Below are 14001 nucleotides of genomic sequence, written 5' to 3'. Positions count from 1 at the left end.
GTTCAACTATATCTTTGCCAACCATGGCCCCTTCAACTACTCTTTCATCTCTTTTCTTAATACTTCTCATCATCCCTGCAAAATCCCATTGAATCTCCATTGGTTTGTGCATACCCCTTAGTTCACAAAATTCCCAGAAAGAGAGGGATGCCTGAATGCCATGACCCAATGGTTAGTATGCCCTCTATTTTTCCCCAATAACTCCACATCAGTTGCAATCATGTCCAGATTCCCAAATGAGGAATGAATCAATTTCTTCCCCACATCAATCATCATTTGGTGTATCCTCACCACCTCATTCTAGGTGACCGCAATGTTGTTTGATTCTAATCTTTGCCATAGGCTGAGCCAAGGTTATGGCTCTGATACCACTGTAATGTTCCTAAACAGGAATTTAAGTGATAAACCAATTAAACAAACAATGCAACAGTAGAAAATTAAAAAAAATTAGCAAACGCCCATGAAACACTGTAATACTAGAACTACTAAGCCATATATTATGAAATATGAGAGCATGAGTACAATATATAGATGGAGTAGTGCACCTGGGCTTGTCTCAAGGATAAGTTGGACAAAACCTAGGTGGTAGAATAGCTGGAAAGATGGTTGTTCAGTTGCTGCTCTACTATGCTCTACGTTGTCCTAGTAAATCGTTGATCTGCAGACTTCGGCCTGTTGGAAAGTGCCCAAAAACTGCCTGAAAATTCTGCCCTTTTAGCCTTAGACTCATTCAATAAATCCTAGAAAAACCCAGAAGGGAATTTCTTTGATTTTGACTTTGGATTTTCAGCGTCTTGGGAGCTACTCTCCAGCTATATCTGTTCACTTTCAGCCTACTCAAAAGTGCCCAAAAAATTTCACCCTTTTAGCCTTAGACTCCTTGTACAAAACCTAGGAAAAACCCATACGGGAATTTCTTTGATTTTGACTTTGGATTTTCAGTCTTTTGGGCGCTGCTCTCCCGCTACATCTACTTATTTTCAAATTGCTGGAAAGTGCCAAAAAACTGCCCAGAATTTTTTTTCATTTTAGCCTTAGACTCCTTGGACAAAACCTAGAAAAACCCAAAAGAGAATTTCTCTGATTTTGACTTTTGATTTTGGCCTTTTGAGAGCTACTCTCCCGCTACATATGTTGATTTTCGGCCCACTGGAAAGTGCCCAAAAACTGCCTAGAAAATTCTACCATTTAATCCTTAGACTCCTTGGACAAAACCCAGAAAAACCCAGAAGGGAACTTCTTTGATTTTGACTTTGGATTTTCGGCCTCTTGGGTGGCTAAATCAACCTCTGTGTATTTCCGGCTGCCCAGAAAACATGTAGTCCCTCCCTCTCCGTGGCTGGTTGAGCTATAAATCGCTACTGGAAACTCCTGCAATCTCTGTGGAACAAACTCCCTAGGGCAGGCACATATGGTCCCCCGAAGTAGAGGTTGAATCTTCCGTGTGGAAGACTTGTGGCTAAACAGCCGGTAGACTCGCTAAGCAGCAGAGCGTACAAGAGTGAGTTTGTTTGTCAAATATTCAGAATGAATACAAAATGAGGCCTAATCTCTTTTTATAACTCCTTGGGCCCCCTTAGCCTCATGTGGGTTCCTCCATTTTACCATTCGATTTTCCCTCGAAGCATATTGAATGGCTAATTCGAACTCTTATGTTGGTGGCCCCCACATTCCACTAGCAGCTAAATAAAGTCGATTTGGCCCCTAAGTCCCTAAGTCGAAAGTGTGGGGCCCTCTTCCTTAGTCATAAATGTGCAAAATTGTGTAGCATCACCCTATTACTAATGTGTTTGAGAAGGGACATGATAGCTATGCACATCTAAACTGACTCAACTCGACCCTATATAGTTCAATGCAACAATAGAGATCAACTCTCCTGCACACATATATAATCGTCAGCAGGCTTCAACATTTTCATCTGTCAACGCAGGCACTAACAGTCAACATCCGTTAATTCACAGTCCTTCCATGGTTTTGTGGCTCCACGCATAGGATAGTGGAACTGCTCCATCGAATTTCAGCTTAAACGTAGACTGGCGACCCTCTATCCACAAACACTGGTGTATCAAGCAACATGGAACATTGGTCTATTTGTCAATGAAGTTCTCTTTCGCGATCCGAAGAGCGCTCCTATTTAAATGTCGCCTCAACGATCACAACAAGAACCTCCACATTGCATGCTCTATGTTGAATGGTAACAACAAATAATTCTCCTATGCAAATCCATAAAAAAAAATAGCACCAATATGTACAATTCATAGATGGTTTCATTCATAAACATGCTCTTCCACCTTTATTTGGCTCTCTTCAATTTTTAGGTAGCGATGCAAACTAGCTTTTCATGCCATGCTCTCACCTTTTCACAACAGTCATTATAACAACAATCCTTATACCCACTTCCTCACTCTAATACCAACTAAATACCAACTAAAATTTGGGAAGACAAAATCGGAACGAATGAACTTTGTAGTCCTTAGATAAAGAGCCCATGAGGCTACTACAATGTTGGATTTCTCATTAAATTAACAAATCAAACAATACATGTCTTATAGAGATACATTTAGTTAGGAATATGAAACAACCTTCTATAAAATAGTATCTAATTCCTAATTACAACAAAAATCCAAACAATCTAACTATTCATTCTTCCATTACTTTCAAATATATATATAAAATTTTATTTTATTTTATATTAAAATATTATTTTAAAATTTTATATATTATTAAACCTTAAAGGAAACAAATACAACGAAATCATAAATTTTCTAATTTAAAATGAGTAGTTATATCATCAAAACCATGTAACTCCATATATCACTATATTTCAATTCATCAACAGAAATTTAATACAATATTAACTTCGATAAGTTTCTACTCAACATCCATGACACCAATGTTTTACTTCATATGTCGATGTATTCCAACTAATCAACAGAAACTTACTACAATATTACCGAACTTTCGAGTGAGAAGTTCTGGCTCAACATCCATGACATCCATGGTTTGAACAGGAGTTTCAAAACATCGACTAAGCTCGTCGCTATACTAAATTCCATTATCGGCGAAAATATTAATCCACCATTTACCAAGTCAAGTCGCACTGATTTGGGTTTATGAATATTGGTATACAGTGAAAAGCCCACAGTTTATAATTCCACTCACAGTCACAGTCATGTTAACCTCCGAAGACTCCAGCGCTAGTGGACAATTTCTCTTGGAATATGTTGTTTTGACTGGAATTTAGCTATTTTTAGATTGCAAATATTTTAATTTTTTAATCAAGATTTTAATATTAGAAATAAATTCAGTATCATTAAAAATTATTAATATGTTGTTTGGCTGCAATTTAACTATTTTTAAATTGTAAAATTTTTAGTTTTTAATATTTTAATTAAAATTTTAATATTAGAAATTAATTCAGTATCATCAAATGACAAAAACCACCAAATACCCCAAATTCCACCACTTAAAAACTGATTTTATAAAAAATCCAACCAGATTTTACTACAAATCTGCTTGAGAAAAAAACGGCTTTTCCGCACAAAATTGTCCAGTGTTTACCCGCATTATCATACCCCACACCACATTGTCCACTGTTTAGCCTACCCACATTATCATACCGCTCACCACATTCCAGAATACTCCATCATCTTTCTGGATATCTCGATTTTTCTGGCAAGAAAATTTTTGTTGTGTCACCATCAACTACCATAGCCCAACTCCAGGCCCCACATGGTGTGCACGTCAAGAATACACGTTCCAGAGGGAAAAGGATCACCTGCTAATTTCACAAAATGATTTTGAAATTTTTAAAATTTCTTAAATATGAAAGCCATAGAGTTCAATTTACTCGTATCTATTCTGAAATTTATAGATAAAAAATTATGTTATTTTTTTTTATTCAAAAAGATTGTTCTCAGTTTTGTGAAGAGGTACTGGCTTCTCGGCTGATTTTATTACTTTGTCTATGTTACTCAGAGATCCAGGCAACCCATCAAAGAAATTTTTTTTTTTCAGAGAGAAAAAATCATCATAGCTTGTATTAAGAGAATATAATGATCTGAATACATAGATATGTTGGAAACAGATTTTCCAAATACACTGAAGAGTATCAGGTATTCCAAATAACTAATTACCAGATACCAAAAATATAATATCATATCAGTCCAAAAACTCTCAGAATTGTCTTAGACCGATCAGCACATATTAACAGGCCAAACTGAAAAGATTTACAAAATTGAAAAGCTTTCAAAAACAAAACATATCAACAATCCCTGATAAGAGACACATAATTGAGAATCAAGGTCCAAAATCAGCGATTTAGGTCGTGACTTGCCAAAATTCGCAACAGAATAGAGTTCAGAGGCGCCCTTGAATCTTGAAAAATATTAGCATTCCTCCATTTCCACAAGAACCAATAGACAAGGATAAACAAAGTTTGCTGGGATAAACTCTGCTCGCTCCACCACTTAAAGCCATCCTGAACAGAGGAAAAGACCAGGTAAGGAAAACCAAAAGACAAAGAAAGTTCATACCAGATATGGAGAGATGAAGCACATTGGAAGAACATATGAAAATTTGTCTCAGCTGCATTCTGGCACATGGCGCATCTGCCCGGACCATGCCAACCTTTCTTTTGAAGGACCTCCCAAGTAAGGTTCCTGTTCTTGAAGACTAGCCACGAGAATAAAATCATTTTAAGTGGGCATGCCGCCTTCCATAATTGAGGAGGAAAGAGCAGGTCGGAATTACACGAGAGCACTGAAGACATTGAAGCATATAAATCCTTTACTCGAATAGGTTGAGAAGATCGCGGAAGAGCCCAGACCAGAGCATCCCTGGAGCCCGAACGATGAATCCCCAAGCCGTTTAGGCTCTGTAAAACAGAGTGCCAAAGGGGACGCATGGAGAGAGGCAAAAGTAAGTCCTCCCCTTCCTTCCATACAGGAGATGAGTGAGACCAAGTTTTAATAAGCATGTCCCACGTGAAAATACCTTTTGAGTGAAGGAAGGAAACCAAGCGAGGAGAGAAAGAGGAATCCAAACCATTAACTATGGAGTCGAAACCAATGAGAATGCTTGAGCCCGAGAATATTTTCCATCGTAAATTTTCCATGAAAAAAAGCTGAATTTTCCTGAAGCTTAACCAAATAGTAGACTCTTTTTTAATGCCCAAAGATTTCCTTCTATACCAAGACTCCAAACTCCTGCGTTTTAAATATTTCATATTAATAACTTTGCTCCACGGACCCTTACCAAAGATACCTCTATGAAGGGACTTACAAAGAAGGGCTTTCCCGAAAGTCCTCATATCTAAAAGACCCCAGCCCCCCGCCTTCTTCAACTTAGAAATAGAATCCATCTTAACTAAATGAATCTTATTCTGAAAAGCTTTACCTCCCCATAGAAAATTGGCAGCCAATGAGCTCATTTTGTTAATAATAGAAGCGGGAAGGAAATAGAGGTGGGCCCAGTAAACCGCCAATTGAGATAGAACTGCCTGCACTAAAATAAATCTGCCAGCTAAAGAAAGAAATCTTGACTCCCATCCAGAAATTTTTTTGTAGAAGCGGTCAATTAACCCTTGCCAATCCTGTTTGGAATTACCTTTTGCCTTCAAATTGAAAGCCAAATATTTGAACCCCAAAGAATTCACGCTTTCTCTCACTCCCGGGAGCCGAAGAGGGCTTTGTTTTTAATGAGCAGATCTGTTCAAGGAATGGAGCTTCGATTCTGCCATCCTTGGCAGCTCTGGCGTCCTTATTTTGCTACTCTCACAGGATTTGGTTCTCAATTAATATATTTCGGTACAGGGACTAGAAAACCGACCAACATTCTGATGTTTGCTGAATCTGCACTACAAGTCAGCAGATTCCAGAGTTGTAAAGCTTTTGCATACAAGTCAGCAGATTCCAGAGTTGTAAAGCTTTTTGCAAACAAGAAGGAACAAGGCAGAATGAGAGACGATACTGGGTTCTTGTTGGGATACAGTAGTAACTTAGTAAAGCATATTCAATGGACAATACAAACTATTTATGCCAACTCAGGTCTACTTTTTATTCGCCTAAAGACCGCCCTGATACGGAGTCTGAGATACAAAGGTCCAGAAGTGATCCTCTGAGATGTTGATATTGGATTAGCTCCATCTATCTGGGAGGTTTTACCACATTTATTAAAGGGAGTGGTTCAGTTAATTGTATAGAGAGGTGTTATACATGTGTTTGCTAATATATGCTAGAGATGTATGTTACTTTATTGTGTGGAGGAGGCCTTTACCACATTTATTAAAGGGAGTGGTTTAGTAAATTGTATAAAGAGGTGTTATACATATGTGTTTGCTAATATATGTATATGCCACAGATGTTATTTTAATTGGCAGAGGCGTTATATACTCTAGTGCATGAGGGAGATGTTATGATGAAAGGTTATATTAAAAAAATTAAACTAGCCTAGATCTATTTTAATCCCAGATCTATCAAGCCCCAAGAAGGATCAAATATCTTTTCATTTTAAAAGAGTTTTGTATTTCAAGAAATTTGATCATTCTCGGCATTTGGTAGATCCAGAGTTAAAATGGATCTAGGCTAGTTTAATTATTATTTATAATTAATTAAATATAATTAATTATAATTATAAACATAAATATAAATAATTATAATTATAAACATTATTAATTTTATTTTTATCTAATGTTAAATATTACATCTCTATTATACCAGCGTAAAATGTTTACATAAAATTTAAGTTTATTTATGAATCTCAAATATAAAGAAAATTTTAATAAAATGTAAATAGGGTGAAGAGAAATTGTGAATAAAATATAATATTACGACATTATATGCTACCCAATATTTATTATCACCCCAACCCAATAAAATGTGGCTTGCATATATTTCTCATACTAAAAAGTAAATTTATTTTATTTTTAATTTCAATTACTTTGTCTGGTGTTATCTTCATGTTTTTTTCGGAATCGAAATTTCGAACCAACTTTTGTGGTTCATCATCAGGATTAGGTTCATTCATGGATCCAATCCTGATGAGGAACCACAGAAGTTGATTGGAAACATAGATTCCGAAAAAACATGAATGCGATGGCTCGGAAAGATAACACTATGCAAAATACAAATCACAAAAGCCTCAAATCAATAATTTTCAATTACTTTATCACACTATATAAAGTCTATGTAAAAAAATGAAAATAAAGATATTTTATTTACGACCAACATTAATTTTAAATTTTTTAATGTAACTTTACTTGACAACATCTCCCTCATTATAACCACCTCCTCCAAATTAACCCAAAAAAACTTATAACCATAAAGTAGATAGTCCTTTTTTTTGGTGTCGATAAAAAATATTGTGGTGTTCATTCTTAACGTAATTTCTATAAGGAATTTCCACGACAACGCTTATCATGTACATATTTAGTAAGGTGTGGGAATACATTATTGAAGTAGTCTACCTAGGCGGAGGAATTGCCCGGTTTCCGTCGCCCCTCGAAAAATCGTCTGGCTCCGACCGTCAGCAATCCCTCCACCCTCAGCCACCTTCCCCTAGCTCTGCCACCCTCCCTCCACCCCTCCGCATTCATTTCCAGAAATTTCGTGACAGATCTGATCATCTGATCGGAGCTGGCAATCCTGAAATTCCCTGACAGATCGATTGGAGCTGGCATTGCCGCACAGAGAGTTAATGCCATTTCCAATTCGAAATGGAGGAATTGCGAAACCGCGGGTTGCTCACTCCCCTTCCTCCTCGACTCGGCGCCTCCTGCTCTGCAATTCCTCCGCTCTGCAGCGCACCACCCAGGGACAATTCGGTTAAAATTCCGAGTCAATTTCAATTGAAATCCTTCAAGTTCAGGTTCATTACAACCCAATCTTTCTGATCAAATTTAATGGGAACCGCCGCTTAGTGTCCTGCCTGCAAATACCCTGTCTTACCTCGAATCGAACTTGATTTACAGGCTAAACTACAACTCAGATCCATCCAATGAACGAAAATGTATATTCAACTCTGTAATTGTAATCGTAGAGGGATGGATGCTTCCACTGCACATCACCTTTCGCTCTAACGAAAAGCCGAAACCTCTGCACGGATTTACAAAATTCAAACCTCCGAGGGTCTGCAGGAAGTGCAGACGTACTACACATCGCATTTCTCTCAAACAAAAACAGAAACCTCTGCACGGATTTTACAGCAATAAAAAACCTCCGATAGCCTGCAGAAAGAGCAGCCGTAGCCGTTTTATGAGCGATTGATGAGGGTTTTATTATATCCTGTACCGCTGGACCTACAATTCAACGTCATATTCATAATGGATGTTGTTGTTGCAGTGGGAGTTTCCTCTTTCAACGAGGTTTTCAGGTGTGTCAACTGCTCGCTGCAACAAGGGGATAATGAACTCAAATGTGATTTTTGGTGTAAATTTAGTGTCTCGCAGGGGGAAAACCACTTGGCTTTCATGTATTCAAAAGTCCTCCATGGAGGAATGTGCATCGACATCTTTGCCAGAGATTGTTCTGCAGCTTCAGACAAAATCGAATCGAACTTTTGTTGCCCTGTCTTCGAGCCGCAAGAATAATCTTTTTAGAACAAACAGGGTAAAGAATAAAGTTTCAGGAGGAGATGAAGAGAGCCTGACATCACATTAGAACTGCATTTTCTTTTTGTTTGAATAAATTTTGCAAGAGTAAGCATTACTTTTGACTTTTTATTTTTTTTCCCTTTCTCGTTAGTGAAGTTCCAGGCTCTGTCAAATTTATCTCCTTGTTTATTAGATTTAGATAGCAGGTTTCTCATAATGAAGGCTTTACGCTTTCAGTCATGGCTTTTCACAATGATCAGGCTTTCTTAAAACAAAATCACATGAATGCGGCGACGCTGTACAACCACTGGAACAACTTTCTCTAGACAATCACCATCCTCGCCCGTGATAAGCCAGCCATCATATAAATATTATTCTGTTGTGAATGGCGACAAAGGTCCTCTTCCATCTATCTTCTTCATTCACCACACATCATTGACAAAGTTAGTTCATACTACCAGTGATAAAGTTATACTAGTACATTCATGCTTTTCTTCACTGCAAGAATCCACAGCTGGAGGCTTAGGCGAAAAGGGTAAGTAAATTCTACAGCATTATTTGCTTCGTATTCTTCACTGCAAGGATCCACTGTTAGAGACACTAGGTGATATGAGTGAGAATTCGAAAGCATCACATGGAAGATCCAATGCTAGAGGCACTAAGTGAAATGAGTGAGCACACCAAAGCATCTCACATGGATATTTATAGTACTTGCTCGGCATGGGTTTATGGCTTCAACCTAGATTTTTAGTATTTCTTGCTCAAAATTAGGTCATGGTTTCAAACTGCTTGTTAGATTGATTACAATATCTGCCAGTTAATGGTTTCACTAGTTTACCATGTTACGATCTCGATTCCACTAGTGCAAAATAGAAAAAAATTGAGGGCACACAAGAAGAGGAAACCTCCATATAATTTCTGGTTCTGGGTGATGAAAGGCACATCATGACCCTGAAACGCACCATCATTCATGTGACTCACAAAATTCGAAAAACCACCCATGATGGTACTCTGAGCGAAAAAGTACAACCTAGAAAAAAAACTAGCCATCTAACCTTTTGGCTTTTTATGTCAAAATGAAATTAATCCCATAAAGTAGAATAAAATTAATAATCAATAAATCCCATATAAAGTAGAATAAAATGAATAATCATTTCAGGCATTTTTATATTTGATATTATCAATGGTCTGGTGACCATATTACCATCTCGATTCCAATGGTGCAAAATAAAAAAAATTGAGGCCACACCAGAAGAAGAAACCTCCATATAACTTCTGGGTAATGAAAGGCACATCATGACCCAAAAACCACCCATGATGGTACTCTGAGCAAAAAAGTACAAGCTAGAAAAACCAGCCATTATGGTGTTTTGACTAGAAAGCACAAAGCCATTGTTTCAATCTATTGTTGATGAACTACAACAGCTACTCCAAACCATTGGTTCCAATTTATTGTTCATTAACTACAGCCACTGGTTACTACAGTACTGAAAACCAGTAGTTTCAATTACTACTACAGATTACTACAGCTAATCCACAGCCAATGGTTACCACAGTACTCAAACCAGCAGTTTCATTTACTACTAACCAATTTATTGTTATAGCACTCCGAACCGAGGCAAAAATCTCAGTACTCAAACCAGCAGTTTCATTTACTACTACATTGGTTTCAATTTATTGTTACAGCACTCTGAACCAATGAATCATGCAAAAATCTCAAGCATTCACGTCGTAAAAACAAAACACATTAATCTCCTTTCTTGCTAAGGTGACTGTTTTTACAGCAATCACGACAGAATCAAATTTATCATTTATACAGACTCAGATCATGCCCATTCATCATTGATTGTTATCTCCTTGAAAGTTTAACATATAACCCCTTGGATGGTTCTTCCTCATCTTCTTCTCCCTTTGTTTCCTGCAACAGAAGTATAATATTTATGTTTGTATGTGCCAAGCAAGAACCAAGACTTGTGCAATTGCTATAGTTACAATTTATTAATTAATTTGTACCTGGCCTTCTTCAAACAATTGTCTGTGTGTCCTTAATTGGAAGAACAAATATGCAGCATAAGCTATCAACATGATGATGCTGCTGACTCTAGACAATTGTAATGTTGATACAGCGGCTTCACTATATGCCATAGATTGTTGAAGGGCCAAGGGTAGCATGAGACACAGTGAAGCCATCATGAGAAGACTGGAGTCGATTCCAGAAATAACCTACATCATATAGCAATACAACACCCATGGTTAGGCCCCAATGAATGAATATCATGAGCAGGTCGGACTTGTTTTGGTGGCATCATGAGCAGGTCGGACTTGTTTTGGTGGCCTAGGTTGTTAAAGAAAAACTAAAATATATATCACATGTCTTGTCAAACCGTTGTTCTTTTTTCATGTTGGCAATTCCTCCACAAAAGAGAGATGTGCCAAGCACAAAAAGTAAGTTGGAAAGCACAGAACCTAGTAGAGAATACTTGACCACATTGGTCTTGCCATGGTAAAGTGCAAACACTTCAATGAACATCTATGTTGCATTTCCACATGTGGCGTTGAGCAACCCGCCAACTATAAGAGAATTAATTAACAATATATTTGCATCAGTTACTTTGAAATGTCAAACACTTTCTCATATATATCAATTAGCTCATATCTTGTATCCACAAATATGAGTACATAGTCCATATACATATAAGAATCTCACTTGTTGGTCTAGTGTAGAATGCAATTTGTCTGCAACAATTTACAACAAAACATCAGATTGTAGAACCAACAAACATAATATTTTATGAAGTCACTGCACCGCAGTGACCATTCCAAGGGTATAAACAATTGCAGTACAAGGTATAGATTACACGTAACCTATGTACATATAACATGCAATTTTTCACTTACTCGGTGACAAAGCCTATACGTTCAGCAAGAGGTGCAAGGCCAAGCAAACTTATGATGAACACCCAAACCTGCAAAACAAAAGAATGCGGAAAATGATGCCAGAAAAACTTACAGAAAATGTCAGAAATGATAAACTTTCAAGTAGCATGAACCCTCTGTCCTTTCTATTGATAAACTTACATAAATGATGCTACTTTCAATAAAGAGCTTGAAAGACAACTTGTTATTGTTAGATTGCTTACAATGGATGGGTTGGAGCTTCCATTTCTGGTTGCTCTGTTTCTTCCACTCAAAGAGGATGAGTTCATTTCCATCACGTATTCATCCAACATGGCCATCTGCAACTTTGGCATCCATATTCAAATTAATGTTGTTCACAGGCCTCAAACATTGATACCCATTTCCAACATCTGCACTTACGGTCCACAGAACAGACTGCTCTGCCTTGTCATGATTATAATATGCCAAATATATCTGTTCAACAACATTCAACAAAAACTATGGATTAGGGGACCACCATTGTAAACAGCTCTGTTGCAACCCATAATGCCCAAGACCCTGGCATTCCGAAACCCTGAGTTAAGGTGGTTTATAGCATTGCAGTGAAACCCTGAATTAAAATTGGCACTCACAAATTCAAAAGCCATTTTAGAACTGTCATGGCTTCAGTTATCAAGAATCCCAAATTGTACACAGCACCACACAACAGGCGTGCATCCATACATACTACTTGCTAGACACCACCCATAATAGAACTCCTTCCCAACATTTCTTTTTAATCCTTGACAGTTTCCCAAATCAGATAAAATAATATAGTAATAGTTTTATCAGCATATTAGAATGGATCATATAACTTACATATTGGTCTGATCTTCCACTTCTGACTCTCCTTCTTGTTCCACTTACACAGAACAATCTCTGCTCCCTCACACAGGGCTACATGATGCTTATCATCTCCAACGCTAGCATCTACATTAAGATGGGTGTTGTGGATAGGTCGGATACACTGGTAACCCTTACCCACATCGGCACTTTGGGTGAAAAGCACAGCCTCATTCAAATCATCTGGGTGGTAAGGACCCAAGGTGACCTGCAGATCAAAAGCATATGCATAAAAACCCTATTGATCACCCAATCCCTTCATAAGGTAACATATTCTGCTAGATCCTTAAATCCCTTCATAAGCCCCTCATAGTAGACCTATCGAAAGCACTGATCTCTATATCACTAAGCCCTACAGAAGCCCCCTCGTAGAGAGCACTATTCTCTATATCATAAATCCATGCCTAGGCCCTTCTCAACAATCCCATTGAAATCACTATTATCTATGTCAGAATAGACTTGCATAAACTCGTGATAGTAACCCTTATGACAAAACTGACCTTATCCTTCTCTGCACGTCCATGCCTCAATGCCTAGCCTGTAGCTTTGTTTACAAGGGAAAATGCAAGAAATCCTTCATCGTCCTTGGCTTTCACACTCCATGAAGTATCCATGATCCATTGCTGCGGATCAAAAGCATATAATCGACCAATCAATTCACATACACACAACAAATATTAATCTCTGTCACAAACCTTGTTTGTGTTTGGGTTGTTTACAAAAATAGAGAGCAAAATTTAATCTCTACCATCAACCATATTTGGGTCTGGTTCACACATACATACATATAAAAATCTAATCTCTCTCACCAAACTAATTTGGGTCTTGTTCAAAGAGAGGAAAAATGATGTCACCAACCTGGCTTGGGTCTGATCATTTGCCAGAGCCATGACAACACTGCCATTTCTACCAGCCAAGAAGAAATCAGGATTGGCTTCACAGTATATCTTCACAATCTCTCCTTGAATAGGTTGTGGATATTGACTCCCATGAGGAGCCTGATATGGCTGTTGGTGCTCAGGGTGGTGGTGTCCAAATGGGTTATGCATTCTCTTAGACCTGCTGATGAGCCCCAAAAATGGATAATTATTTGGGCTCATTCAACCTCCTAATTCGACTTAATACACCATTCTCATTAGTTTATTGCATGTTTTTGATTATATTTATGCTAATAGAGTGAATTGAGTTAGTCATTATGCCAACAAGTCTAATGTGTGCTTTGTGTAGCCTTTTTGGTCAATTTGGAGACAAAATTGAAGGTTTTAATGAGCACTTGGCAGCCAAATTCGTGGGAGAACAAGGGAGAGGATTTGTAGGAAGGTGTCCCCTTCATTTATGGGCCTTACCTCGAATTCTCCACCATCAGCTCGGAGTTCAAGGGCCACCAAATCAATTAGCACAAGGGCAGCCAAGCAAGTCAAGTAGGACTGCTGTTAACTACAAGTTTTGGGCAGCCAAGTCCCTAAAGTTTAGGAGGATTGTTGGGGTCCTCAATTTGTATAAATAAGAAGGCTTAGGGCCTCATTTTGGTTAGCCAGTAGTTAGTCACTTTATAGTCATTTTGTAGTCATTTTTTAGTCATGTTGTAGGTAGAAGTTAGCTAGTTTGTAGTTCGATTTTTAGGCAGTAGA

General features: G+C 37.8%; 1 pseudogene; it reads right to left on the bottom strand.

Annotated features, from left to right (window-relative positions):
* Positions 1 to 11235: 11235 nt before the first annotated feature.
* On the bottom strand, positions 11236 to 13427 carry LOC149176473 (ricin B-like lectin R40G3; annotated as a pseudogene).
* Between the last annotated feature and the right edge of the window lie 574 nt (positions 13428 to 14001).

Source organism: Pinus tabuliformis, chromosome 4_1, assembly GCF_031772625.1.
Source record: "Pinus tabuliformis cultivar Carrire ecotype Pingquan chromosome 4_1, CPIR1, whole genome shotgun sequence".
Taxonomy (NCBI): domain Eukaryota; kingdom Viridiplantae; phylum Streptophyta; class Pinopsida; order Pinales; family Pinaceae; genus Pinus; species Pinus tabuliformis.
Note: the sequence above shows the minus strand (reverse complement) of the source record. Positions and strands in the feature narration are given on the sequence as shown.